This window comes from Perna viridis, chromosome 12 (genome assembly GCF_037379345.1).
Source record: "Perna viridis isolate PV_CMFRI_1.1 ecotype Kerala chromosome 12, ASM3737934v1, whole genome shotgun sequence".
NCBI lineage: Eukaryota > Metazoa > Mollusca > Bivalvia > Mytilida > Mytilidae > Perna > Perna viridis.
The window spans coordinates 2,330,380-2,344,187 of NC_142456.1; the positions used below are offsets into that span (position 1 = coordinate 2,330,380).

The 13,808-nt window shown below is 31.1% G+C and overlaps 1 protein-coding gene across 4 annotated transcripts in view; it reads left to right on the forward strand.

Moving 5' to 3' along the window:
- Window positions 1-4,011: 4,011 nt before the first annotated feature.
- The window catches only part of LOC148600752 (uncharacterized), a 51,467-nt gene continuing 41,670 nt past the window's right edge, over window positions 4,012-13,808 (forward strand). Inside the window, exons 1-2 of one of the 4 annotated variants that reach the window (XM_088554607.1) lie at window positions 4,012-4,208; window positions 9,185-9,217. The gene's annotated coding sequence lies outside the window, so the exon portion shown is untranslated. Of the gene's footprint in view, window positions 4,209-9,120; window positions 9,218-13,058; window positions 13,352-13,808 lie in introns of those variants that run through there. The other 3 variants (XM_088554604.1, XM_088554608.1, XM_088554609.1) reach the window with 3 other exon arrangements.

Consider the following 13,808-nt stretch of genomic DNA (forward strand, 5'->3'; position numbering starts at 1 on the left):
TGCAGTTGTTTAATCATTATACCCTCTTCTGTGAGAAGTATTCAGTGATCATGGTAATGTCTGTTAATCGGTCTACATCTTTTTAGCTCACTTGGCCATAGGCCATGTGAGCTATTGCCATCATTTGGCGTCCATCGTCTTCCGTCGTTGTCATTAACAATTTTTCAAAACTCATCTCCTCAGAAACTACTGGACCAATAAGAACCAAATTTAGTATGAATGTTCCTTGGGATATCGTGCATAGAACTGATGTGGAGATTTTTGATCTGTTGAAAAACATGGCCGCCATTACTAAATTAGAACATAAGGGTTTGAGAGTAGTTTTTCACATATATCTCCAAAACCGTTAGGTTTAGCAAAAATATTTTTATAGCTGAAATGACCCTTATTATAAGGCCTTCAAAAGTCTTCAGGGCTCATAGTTGTCAGCTGACTTCTTGTAAGAGACATTGCCCTAGCTTGGAAGATGAAAAATGACAGGGGTTTTTTTTTGGACAGTTTTCAGTCAATATCTTGAAAACCATAATAGACAGAAGGAAACTTTCTATTGCTGAATTGATCCATTTGATATGCCTACCAAAGTCTTCTTGAGTCAAAATTTTTGGACAACTCCTTGTTAAATTTATTGCCCTTGAAAGACAAACATTAACAAGGTGAGCGATTCAGGCTCCTGGGAGCCTCTTGTTCATTACATCTTCTCTGCAATTACTTATCACAGCCATATAGCTTTGTAGGTATGCCATTTGGGATTTCATTTCAGACTTAAAAGTACTTAGCTGTAATATCTTCAGGCTGACTGACATGCAATGGCTAGAAATGGCTAAAAATAGTTCCTGGTTAACAACAAAACCCTTTTTAAGGCTATAGTATCAAGCTGTGTGTCATGGAGCATCTTGTTCTCCTTTCAAACATGAATTGAAACAAAATTACATTACGTAATATTCGAAAATTTCATTACACCATAAACTTTGATTTGATCTCTTTTGATACTGTAAAAAAAGTATTTTCGGCCAAAGGTTATAAAAATGATCTCGTCTATTATATGCAGATGATATCATACTACTTTCTAGCAGTTATATTGAATTACAATGTAGTCTTAATATTTTAAGTACATTTTGTAATGACCATAAACTACAGGTCAATATAGAAAAGTCCAAGGTAGTAGTTTTCAATTTCAGTGGTATATCATGCCAAAGTTCATTTGTATTCTATGGTAATATTTTAGAAACAGTGTCCAAGTACTGTTACACAGGTATAGTGCTAAAACATAATGGCAAAAACTTGGCCATTGCTGCTGAGAGACCACTAGTAAAAAGTCTGCTGGTTTGTCTGGGTATTTAATTTGATAGTATTCTATTTAAAATGAAGTGTTCAAAAATTTTCCCAAGAATGAAGGAGATAGTGATACCTAGGTCTGTTTTTCTTACAAACAGCATTTAAAATACCTGTCTTAACTTGGTTAGGCACTTTTTTCTCAGCCTGAATTTGATTAAATAGCTTAATATCAGAAATGGAACAACATCTTCAGCGCATTTGAAATGTTCGGCTGAAAGACCATATTCATCACATGCTTTACCGGTATTCAGATTGGATATAGCTTTTGAGATTTTGTCACTATACTGAACCCCTGTGAATTTGAAATTTATAATTCATCCATAGCCTGTCTTAAGAAGTTTGTTCTTCTATGGCAAGCCAAAGTGGACAAAAATCAACATTTTGTAATATAAGAAAATATTTTTTAATATTAGAAATTAGTTTTATAATATTAAAAATTCATTTTCTAATATTACAAATTCCTGATTTAGTACTATTACAAAATATCACACATTTAGTAATATTAGAAAATGATTTGTAATATTAAAAAATGAATTTTTTAATATTAGAAAGCAGTCATTTTTGTCCACTTTGGCTTACCGCATTCTTCAGGATTGAAGTTTGTCTGGCCATATATAGAAAAGTATCATCAATTTCAGATCTACTATTAGTATTTCGGCTAATTGGAAGAAGTGTTTAGAACATGGTTCTTCCTCTAGTTTTTTTTATCAAATTTATTTTGCTCCAAAACTCTCTTGCCTTTATCTACTTCTGACCATCTTTTACACATCTTCATTTCAGCTCACCTTTTATCCTCCCCTCATTTTCTGCCATCAATGTCCCATAATCTATATTTCTGTTTACTTATGGGTATTAATTTTTTTCTGCATGAGTTGATACTTTTAATTTTGGATAACTAAGTTTCAAGATTTTTTATTTGTTGGGATAGTTTTCTTAGTTGCCCTTTTCTGGGATTCCATTACTGGTTACACTTCCCTATCTCAAATGCTCTCTTCCAAAAAAAGATGTGGTAAAAAAAATTGCTGTGTGCCTTATTTAATTTTCAAGCAATGCATTTTTAGTTAGGAGAAATAAGTACAAATGTCAGCGGTAAGTCGATCATGAGTGTACAGTTAGCCCGGGAATCTTGCCAAGGCAGGCAAGGTAAAGAGTTAGTCCTATAACATATTAAGACTTCGTTGTTTTTCAAATCTATCATATTACCCAAAATGCAAGTATTTTGTAAAGGAAACCCTGACCATGCAAGAATAGAGCAAGAACATGCGGAGTAATGTGAAAGATACGTACAACAAACACATAATTTCTTTTTAATAGATCTACAGTACTGTATATATCAATTCAAAAATTTACATTCTGATTCTCAAACTTCTGGAAAAGGTCCAATTTTTTGCCATTATATACATGAAAAAAATTTTGGTGGAGGGCTTTCGTGGGGGCTTATTTCGGCAACCCTAAACCCCTGCCTTCTCCATCTTAACCCCTTAGTTACGGCCATGTAAATAGTGAATTATAATAACCTTGAACCTGGAACATGTCTTCTCGAAATCTGGACCTACATTCCTCTCTTTTCTTTGTTTGATTTTTTACTTTGGTACCTCAATCCTTTGCATTGTGTATGATAGTTGCCCTTGATTTATTTTCTTCTAAACTTTTCCATTTTTAACAAAATTTGAAAAAAAAACTAAAATTTTTTAATTTTATGGTATGAATAGAATAATTGGAAACATCCGATATTTCAGATGTAGATTTTTCTTTAACATGATCCCTATTTCAACATTATAGCTATGTTATATTGTTAAGAGATCCAACCTGAAAATGATCTTTATGATAATATACAAATGTATAGGAAAATTTGCCAATCTCATTAGTGATGTCATATTCATTAATTTGCATATCATAAAGTGTCAAATTGGTTGGCAAATAAACAATTGACAATTTCATGATTAGAATCCCACTTTTCAAAACTTTATAACTTTTTTATTCTATATCCAATTTAGGTTCTGTAAAATGTTTCATTTAGATAAAATAATTCATATTATGTACGTGTGAAGTTATAATTCTTTTACTTCAAAAATAAATTTGAAGTGATGTTTACATGTAAACCTCTATTTTTGTATAAAATTATAATTAAAATCTTATGTACATATAGTCTAATTACTGAATATTTACTTAAAAATTCCATGGATAAAAAGAATTTTATTTGCAGTGTTGGGAACCAAAAGAATTTTTCAATTATCAAAAATGAACAAGTTATGATGATGTAAAGTTGATGCCCCGTGGCACTCAAAGGATTTTTTGCCAACCAAAACCATATCACAGGTAAGTGATGACATCACGAAGAACTCTCATATATAGGCTTTTGCAGCCTATGAAGGACAAAATTATTTGTATTGAACCTCAAGCTAAAAAAAACCAAATAAGAGTTGCACATTCAAAGCTGACTTTCCTCAGTTGAAATACATGTTTACATGTATAAGTAAATTATGCACCAAAGTCATACCACTGATGAAGTAAGTCATACCACTAACGAAGTTCTCTCGAAAAATAAAATGATCCACTTGTATGATTCATTTTGACCAAAGATTTATATAATTTCATTGCTGATTTAGAATTTATATTATATTGTTTTATTTTTTACTGTTTTCCATGTATTTTTTTGTATGTACAATACCAAATACCCTGATTATTGAAAGAACAACTGTTTTGATATGCTACTTTCATCTTGTTGAAAACCAATCTTTACAGATAAGAGAAATCTCATCATCTGAAGGCATCAAGCTGTGAAATGTATTACACTATCTCCTAACTAAATGTACCATAGTGATATATTACACAGGAAGAGAATTACGGAGAAGGAATATAACTGTTTATAGGTATGAGAAAATTTTTCTGAAATCAGTTAATTTATCAGTAAACAATTGCTTGAGTCAGTAAGAATCAGGCAAAATTGAAAACTAATGAGTCATTCTAAAAAAACACACATATTTGACAATGTTGGGACATAGTTAATCAACAGTTTGTGTTTGTTTTAGATTAGTGTCAGTGGACGTGGAAAATTACAATAGAAAAAAGGGGAAAAGTGAGTTATCTACCTTTGATGATGAAACTACAATCCATATTCATATAATCCTGATAATTAATGCCTTTTTCTACCACTGCCGGATTCTTAGAGAGAATAACACTTGAAAGTGTGTACCTAGAGAACTTTATTTTTATGTAACAGCTTGGTACAAATTATTTAAAAATTTGCTGTAGATAACTTATACAAAGTCTTATTCTCCAGTAGTGGTAGCCAGAATTGACCCACTTATTCATATTTGAAAGAATCTTTCTTGAGAATTCAATTGATCAGGATGCTATTTCAAGCCTTGGTACAACAAGCAAAACTACAAAAATACTTAAGTCTGAGAATATTTTTAACTTCCATGATAACTCCAATGAAAGTCTTGAAATTGATGATGTTACTAACAGTTAAGAATTTTCTCAGACTGATGTAAATTTTTATGTTTTGTGGTGCTGGGGCTTGAGCTTTTTACAGGCATTAATTGTTTTCTTCGTTTTACTAAGATCATACTGGACCAGTGATCAGAAACATGCTTATAGACAAACACATTCATGTAAAGCAGTACTGGGATATGTTTTATCAGATATTCGATTACATACATGTATTTTTTACATGATGATTTACATTGTCTAATTAGTTATTGGTCTATTATTATTGATTTTTTAATGGTTGTAGCTTCTATTGGTACAGCAGTAATTGAATTCAGGCTTTCAAGCAAGCCCTTATTCGCCTAGTTTGCCTTTTTTTTTTTACAACAACCCTTTTTAACCTCACAATTCCTGATTTTTTTTATGAAAATCCCACATTTTTCAAATATTAAAAGAGCTGTAGATTCATATACATGAATCATCAAGGATGTGGCATACAGCCTTTGCCCTAAATTATGGATAATATATTTGATCATGAAATCTTGATTTTCAGCTCAAATTTCACAAAAAATGCCCTCTTCACTTAGCTCTTCTGATCCTGAAATCCTGGGTGCTCATCTGTTGAGATGCTGACACATTGTTTTTGGTTTTTTTTTTCAATTTTAATGGCCAGATATGGGCCCTTAATCATTTGCCAAAAAATTTGTTAAAATTTCTTAAAACCTTACTTTTTTTTATAATTTTTAATAGATGTAAAATATGCCCTTATCCTTAAAAGTCTTTGAATTAACTCCCTTTGAACATTGTTGGGTGTTAATTTGTTGACTTCTGTACAACAATGACATTTGATAAATACTTTGAAATTACTGAGATATTTTTACGCTTAAAAATTTTAGGGTCAATATTTGAAACCCTTAATCAAATTTTAAGTAGCCCTTAGTTATTTTTCCAAGAGTAAAAGTAACAAATTTGTTGGTAAGGTTAAAAACAGAATTCTGATATTTTGTATGTGAGAGCATGAATAGAACTTTTACACTATTAACCTGTATGCAAAACTGTAGATTTCTAATCTTTCAGATTTTTAATTTAATTTTGATTAAACTACCAAATATAAATAGAGTCAGTTATGTTACCTGATATTTCAACAAACAGTTATAGCCAAGTTCCCTGCTAGTTTGTGTGACCTTATGTTAGTTTACCAGTATATAATTCTTAACCTCAATCACAAAACTAATTATATAAATGGATATCATGTTGTGAGGTCTTGAGATAATATGCTAACTTTCAAGCTTCTAATTACATTCATTATGTTACAGAAATTGTGATGTTTTACACCTGAACTGTGTTATTTAATTAATTCCTGGAACCTTGAACAAGACAGGTTCTCGATTGTGGAAAAGATGAGTTAATCGACATAGGTTTTGCATGTAAAAGTGCAACGAACTTGAACCCTGAATTTTATCTTCAAATATGTCAGATTTTCAGCATTCATTTAGCAGACAGGAGCTCTTGAGTCATATAAGTCTACAGTTGAAGATGAAATGGGAAACTATATGTCAGTAATTAATGATAAGAAAAGTAGCCCATTGCTTTAGTATTATAGAAAATTTTAGCTATTCATGGAAAAATGAACTGTCCCATGACAGAATTAAATCATTGTCCAAAATATACAAATATTATTTTCTCTAGGCTAGATTTCACTTACCATAAGTAATGATAAATGGAAATTCTAAGCAGCATTCTTTGTAATGAGGATTTCTATTGATAACATTGTAAATTTCAGGATGTCAATTCCAGGATTGACTGTCACAAATGTATTGTGCATTTTGAATAGTTATTTTATTATATATAATTGGCAGTTGTATTAGAAGGGGAGGTAACCATATTGTATTGGAAGATTTGTCTTTGTCAATCTTAGATTTGACAGCGGTAAATATCCTTTTACTGGCTCCACTTACAAGTCACCAATAAACTTGATTTGCTACCATCAAATGCACAATTGATGTCTCCGAATCTTCAAATAAAATACAGTTATCTCCTAATTTATTGCATGACTATGTCTCCTTCAGTACATGTACTTTTGCTTTATGAGACATGTAAATATACTGCCATGTATCAAATTATATTTGGTTTTAAACTATAATCATTATTATATCATGGATTTTAAGAGGCTTGCCTTGCACTAAACTGTTGTATAAACAATGACTCATACATGTATCTCCTAAATTAATGTACATGTAGTTCAAAGCAAGGATAAGTACATGTTAGTTGTCTGATAACTGTTAATTTATTTTTAGTGTCCTCCATGCACAATAAAGTATTATGCAACATTGTCGTGTATAGTCATGAAAAATGCCAAAGGTGACCACATTGTTTGCTGGGACACTTTTACATTGAATTTTAAAGACGCAATTTGAATTTTTTATAAGTGAAATTAATTACAGGACTTACTTAATTGCGAAAGACAGGTGTGTCTTCCTTGGCATATATTTTCAAGTACAAGTATTAGTCATTCTAAGGATGAAGAATTTTGACATTGCAGATGTTTAAAAGATGCTTACAGATTGTTTAAAAGTCTTTTCTAAACCAAAATCCTTTTGCCCTAGTCACTATTAAGGCAGTAAATTTCTTGGTTATCAGACCATTTTACATGACAGCTAATATTTGTTTTAAGTACTGCCCCAAAAAGTCGAGAGGGAGTTTTTACATACACATAGTTTATAACCAGAAAAATAACAAGGAAGGTGTTATAACAAGAATAGGTATGGTGTATATGTCAAAGAGACAACAACCTGACTGGGATGTAAATGTCAGCCAAAGCCCACCCATTGATCTTCAATGAATAATGAGGAAACCCTCATACCACAGGGCATGCTGCAGCTGGCCCATAATAATCATTATACACAGATACAGCTAAAGAGTTCTAAAGTCTGAGATCAACCTCTCAATATTTTATCGAACTGGGAGATTTGGTGAGGTTTTGTTTTCGTGTCATGTTTCAAGTTTTACAATGAACCTTTTTTGAACTTAAATTAAGTTTTTCTGCAGAGGGTTTAGTGTCTTTATAGACAGTTTTCACAGTACACGTATGTCACCATTTTTGCAGGATTGCAATATCCTTTTGAGATGAACAGAAGTTATATACAATCAGCTGTGTGAAATTACAACATTCTTTCTGATTAAAGGACTTCAGAAAATTCCAATGTTAATTGTTTTGGCAGGTATCTGGTTTATTCAGGGTCTATTTAAGACAGGGTTAACTGCATAAGTATTCTAGCATCTCTGAAACCTTAATGACACGTCCATTATTGCAGGCCTGCAGTATCTTCTATGTATACAATCAGCTGTGATGTTACAACATCTCATCTGATTAAAGTGGTACTAATGACATTAGCACAGTTCACATTACTACAACATGTTGGCATGTCATTATCGGCTATATGTAGGTGTTCAGTTTCTGTTTCATACATGTTTTGATGATCATGTTACAAATAGCTTTTTCAGTAGTTAATGTACATGTAGTATCAGCTCTGATGGAGTAGTGGGCATCAAATATATAGAGCCTTTTAATAATAGTGATTCTTATCTTCTTTGTTTGGAGGGGCTACTGATGTACAATACTAAAGCAAGGTTTCTCTAGCTATGGAATAGTTCTAGCATACCTCCATCCAACCCTAATGTTGACAAAAAACTGGCTTATACAATTTTGATTTGTTCACATTTTTTTCTTATTAACACTATTTCACTAGAAATATCCCATAGGTTTTAAGTACTACAAGATTACACCCTTTATACTGTTAACATGATAAACTATATTTGAGTGAGAATTGATTTAAAGGGCCACAACCAACCTAATTGAATTATGTAAAAACAAAGTTATCTCCCTTAACCAATAGGATTATTTAAAATAAATATATCTTACTGATCAGTTATGTATTGTTTGGATTAAATATTTTTATCCAATAAAGAATTTGAACAGTATCTTGACCCATAACAATGAATAGGCATAATCCTTTAAATACTAAAATAGACTGGAAGTATAGGACTGTATCGTAGTATTCAATTTATAGATGGGTCAAGATAAATCTGGCTTGTAAATCATTGTATCTGTACGTGACTTCTGAACATTTTTTAAAATTTCTGTAGAAACTCAAAACCTTTTATAGGTACCAGGAAACAGAGATACTTGAGTTTTAAAACTCTCTAACAAAAATATATTTGAATGGTTTATTGTCCAGTAATTGATATGTTGGAAATAAATTGAAGTTAGCAATTAACCATCAGAAGCCAATCTTTATTGTTTAACTGTAATGCTTTAAAGGCACCTGTCATAAATTTCACACTGTACCAATACAACAATGACTATATAATATTTGTTTGTTTCGTGACCTACAATAGTTGTCATATATTTGTACAGGTAAACAGATGGATAATGGCATACAGACAAAAGGTAAGGTACCTAGTATTGTAAAATTGTTAAGCATTGAAACTTTAATTAGTGAAAATGAAAGGACTATTAATATCACTTCTTACTTTTGATGTAGTATTTTGTTGGAAATCTGAGACTGATTAAAATCAAGGTACAAAGTTCAAAACTAGTATTTTTGTAGTAGAGTTATAGTAAAAAAAAAACTTACTTTAATTCAGTGTATAGTAATGTAGAATTCTGAAATAAATGGATTCATTTAATTATTGTTGCAATTTTGTAATTTAAAACATAAAATCAATTGTATTTTTTTTGCAATTTCCAGGAAATTTCTGTTTCACTTGAGTTAAAATACCGATTTTGGTTATTTTTATCATAAAGGGAGTAATTTTTGCAGGGTTCTAGTTTTGAAAATTTTTCCAGTAGTCCTCTTCAAAATTAGGGTGGCACAAGACTATAGGACCACTGTTAGTGTTGATCTCTGCCGAAAACCCTGAAATAAATTCTGCACAATATTTACTCCAGGCTTAAGTATCTACCTCTTATTATCCACCAACATTTTTCGTATACCTTTCTGCTTAAAATTTGCCCAATTTTAGTATTTGTTGCAAGTAATTAAAGCCCATTAGTTACCCCAGAGAGTGAAGGATCAATTTTATCTTTTATTTTGTTTTTTATAATTGTAAAGTCATATTAGTCATGTAATACTGCTGGATTTGTTAGTTCATATAGAACTTTCATTGGAATCAAAAGAGTTAGCTACAAGTATGGCATGCTTTTGTTTGAAGATAAAAAAAAACAAATACAGTCTTGTTAGAGTATGCATGTATAAATTCACATAGCCATTAAGCTCAGGGCACACTAATATTCATGGCTTGAAAGAGTAATCAAGGGAACCAAGGTTATAGCAGTAACCAAAAGAGTGTAATCGAGGGACAAAGACCAGACATGGAAAACAGACATACACAACAAAGAACATGAAGTTACTAAAATCATACATACAAAGTAACAAAAGCAAATGAGAAAATATGTTTTGTGTATTTTTTTGCCCAATAATGTATTTATTTTTTTTTCATGGAAAGGGAGATAAATCACCTAAAATCTTGTAACAACAGCAAGACTATTTTTGTCCAAAAATGTATTTAGATTTTAAGTGCTTATTTAAATTGCAGATTGTAAGTTTTTATTACTCTAAATGTAGTTGTCACATTAAAGAGGGATTGTAAATATTCTCACCGAGGTTGTTGTTTATTTCATCCGTATCAATATGGGTCGCAATAACAATCTTATTTCACACATTATACATGTAAGGAACAATGTAAGACAAGTTCATATAAAACCTAAGGTTGTATGTGAGGGCAATAATATTAAAATTTCAAAGCGCAATAATTTAACTTTTTCAACAAACCCTATTGTTAAGTTACGTGTCTACCCTTCTAACATTTCATGTAAGTATACCCTTGTGTATCAAATTATTGACGTTGATTTAAATATAAGTAGATACTTTACTGAGAAAATTATGGGAATTTAATGAAAATTAGTATGTGTGAATTCAACGTAATTGCCAAATTTTTCATGTGGCCTTCAATTTGTAAGAAGTTGACATAATTTAACTTTTATTCTATTTTTCTGACAAGTTGACACCTGGCTTGAAATTGGATATATATTTTTCGGACTGAAATAGAATTTCTGTTTTTGATTGAAAATATTAAATTTTCCATTGCATTAGGTCAAGGTCAAGACACAATTTAACATTATTGCAATTTTTTGTTGTGATTCATATCCAAAAAAAATGGTGAAAATTTGGAAAATTCACATGAAATTTGATAAGAGGGAAATAACTGCCTCAGTTTGGATTAAGCCGTTATTGATTCAGATGGGATTTGGGGAAAGATTGTATTTGTAAACCATAGGAAATATTTAAGAAAATAACTTAATAAGGTTAATAAAGGGGGAATACAAAACAATGAAGCTCTATTAGACTTATCCATGATAAAATTTAGGGTACTTAAGTTGCTGTTCTTTGTTTTCCTAGGGCTTTCATTTTTCTAATGAGACATTATTCACTTGAAGATGATTTTGCATGCTTCTTGTAAATTTGTTTCCATCAGAACCTATTTTTTGGTTAGTGATAAATATATAGACATTGCTAACTTGTATACTCTGAAGCAGCTTCCAATTCATGGAAAATAGGGTTATAATTCCTACTTCCTGTTGGCAACATATGACGACCTAAGCATTATATGAGTCATGTACTAGTATGATACATGTACGTGACACCAGTGTAGGCTATACTTTACATGTTATCAGTTTGTCAATACATGCTGTCATTATTCCTAGCAATACTATTATTGTTGAGTGAATTTGAGCTTGTAATTGAACCTGAAAAAACTATCTCTTAATTGATTGCAGAGTTACTGCGTTGGTTTTCTGTTCAGCACATTTATTACTCGTAATACTCTGGAGTTTTAATTGTTACGATTTAAATGAAAATGATTTGTTCCACTGCAACACCTCCATGTCAATAAAACATTAACAACTCTCTAAGCAGGAGGTAATATTACACTTTTTTGTACAAACTTTTCTAAGACTCATGCATGCTTTAAGATATTGGTGATTTACGGTTAGGGTAGCTATTCTTAAGGTAGAGTTGCCAAATGTTTTCTACTTTAATTGGCTCTATTAGTACATTAGTAGTCACAAATGTCTTTGGTTCAATCTTATTTGGTTGAGTTCATTAGAATGTCTGAAGGCATATAGAAAATGAATTGGGACATTATTTCAGACCCATGAATGGTTCTTTTTTTTACATTGCTCTCTATCCATATTTGGTCAACTGTTTAGCATCAGATTCATTCCATTGAAATATTGGGTCTGTTTTCCATTTTCACTTCTACATTTTTAACTACTTGTATATAAAATGTATCATTCATAGCTTAGTATGTTTTTAACTTAATGCATGATATATAGAAAGGTTGACATTTGAATTTAAAATGCACTGGTAACGATTATGGCTTAATTTCAACTGGGACATAAATGGATTTCTCTGAAATTATATGATACGATTTTCAATAAAACAAATCAATATACATATAATTGTTAACTTTTAGGACAATAGGAAACTGAGAATAGTGGAATCTCATGCCACTATTTAAAGAATTAATGTCAATTTTATGGAAACAGGTGATGGATATAGCTTCTAAAGTGGGTTAAATCATCATTAATGGTTCTGTTGGACTAAATTGAAGACAAATTGACTTGCTCTTGGAAATTATGTATTGGGGCTGTTGAACATTGGATTTATCTTATATGTGTACAATTGAATGTTTGATTAACTTCATTTGAGTCAGTTTTATTGTTCATTGCCCATCAGCTGCTTCATGGATACTGTGCAACCACTGTCTGTTTGTCTGTTTTCATGTTTTTCCATGTTGATACTTGATGAGCAGTGAGTGTTGTACAAACTATAGGTAACAACTTGATACATTGTTACAGGAAATTTACTACATTTATTTGTACAATAGAAGGTGTAAATATTTAAGAGGCTGGTGATCAAAGTAGGCCAAGGTCAAGGTGATTTTTCTATTGTATGGTATATATGCAATCTTTGCAGAAGATTTTGATACAGGATTGTTCAAGTTTGAATGCCAGGTGGTAATTATCTTTTTCTTTAGAGAGAGTTTTTTCCCTTTGTCATCTGTCTATAATTACTATAAAAATATTTTGCAATCATTTTGTGGATCATTTAGACCAATGCAGTGATTATTAGAACGATTCCATTGATTGGTACTCTAAGAGCTTTTGTGAATTACTGTCTTGTGGTGATGAAAATATTATCTTTAACATCTGCATTTGTTATTAATAGGGTGACTTGGTGCTTTGTATATTTGACCACAGTGATGGTATTTGGACATTTTATGGAAATTAGTCTGAGATAACAATCAATATTCCTTTGTTGAATTTTATCTAGAGGGTCAGGAGTGCATCATGGTTCCATTCATACTGTATGGAGATCTATTTTCAAGAAATTCCCCTACTAATTACAACTATGCATTTAATTAACGAGGAACTAATTACAGTAGAGCAATTGTAATTTGGATGGATAATTATTCTCTCTCAATTGGAATATTGGAAAACTTCACTTTTACTTCATGATGAGTAAGTAGTGTTGTCTTTATGGCTTAAATATAGATGATTATTTTGTGTAGCAGGAGTTTATTTTTTACAAGCTTTTTTATATGATTAAAATTAGCAGAAAACAGTAAGGAATTTGATTGAGTATGTCACTAATATTAGGATTGTTAGAGTTTACCTCTGATTTACACAGAGTACTTACATAAATATTGTAATCATGTTTAGCAGATTGTGCTTTTTTTCCTATCTGCTTTTTCTGCATGCTTAATAGCCATCTGTCTTTGGATATAACATAGTATAAAAATGTGTTAACACTTGTGTAAAGCCTTCTTCAAAAGGATAGAGTATGGATCAAAGAAGCAAATCTTATTCAGGAGCTTTTGCGAGAAATTAACTTCTGGAAAAAACAGCTACAAAGTGGTTTTGCACTTTAATCTAATTTCTGCAAATATACTTCAAATTCCTCCCTGGTAGCTTACTT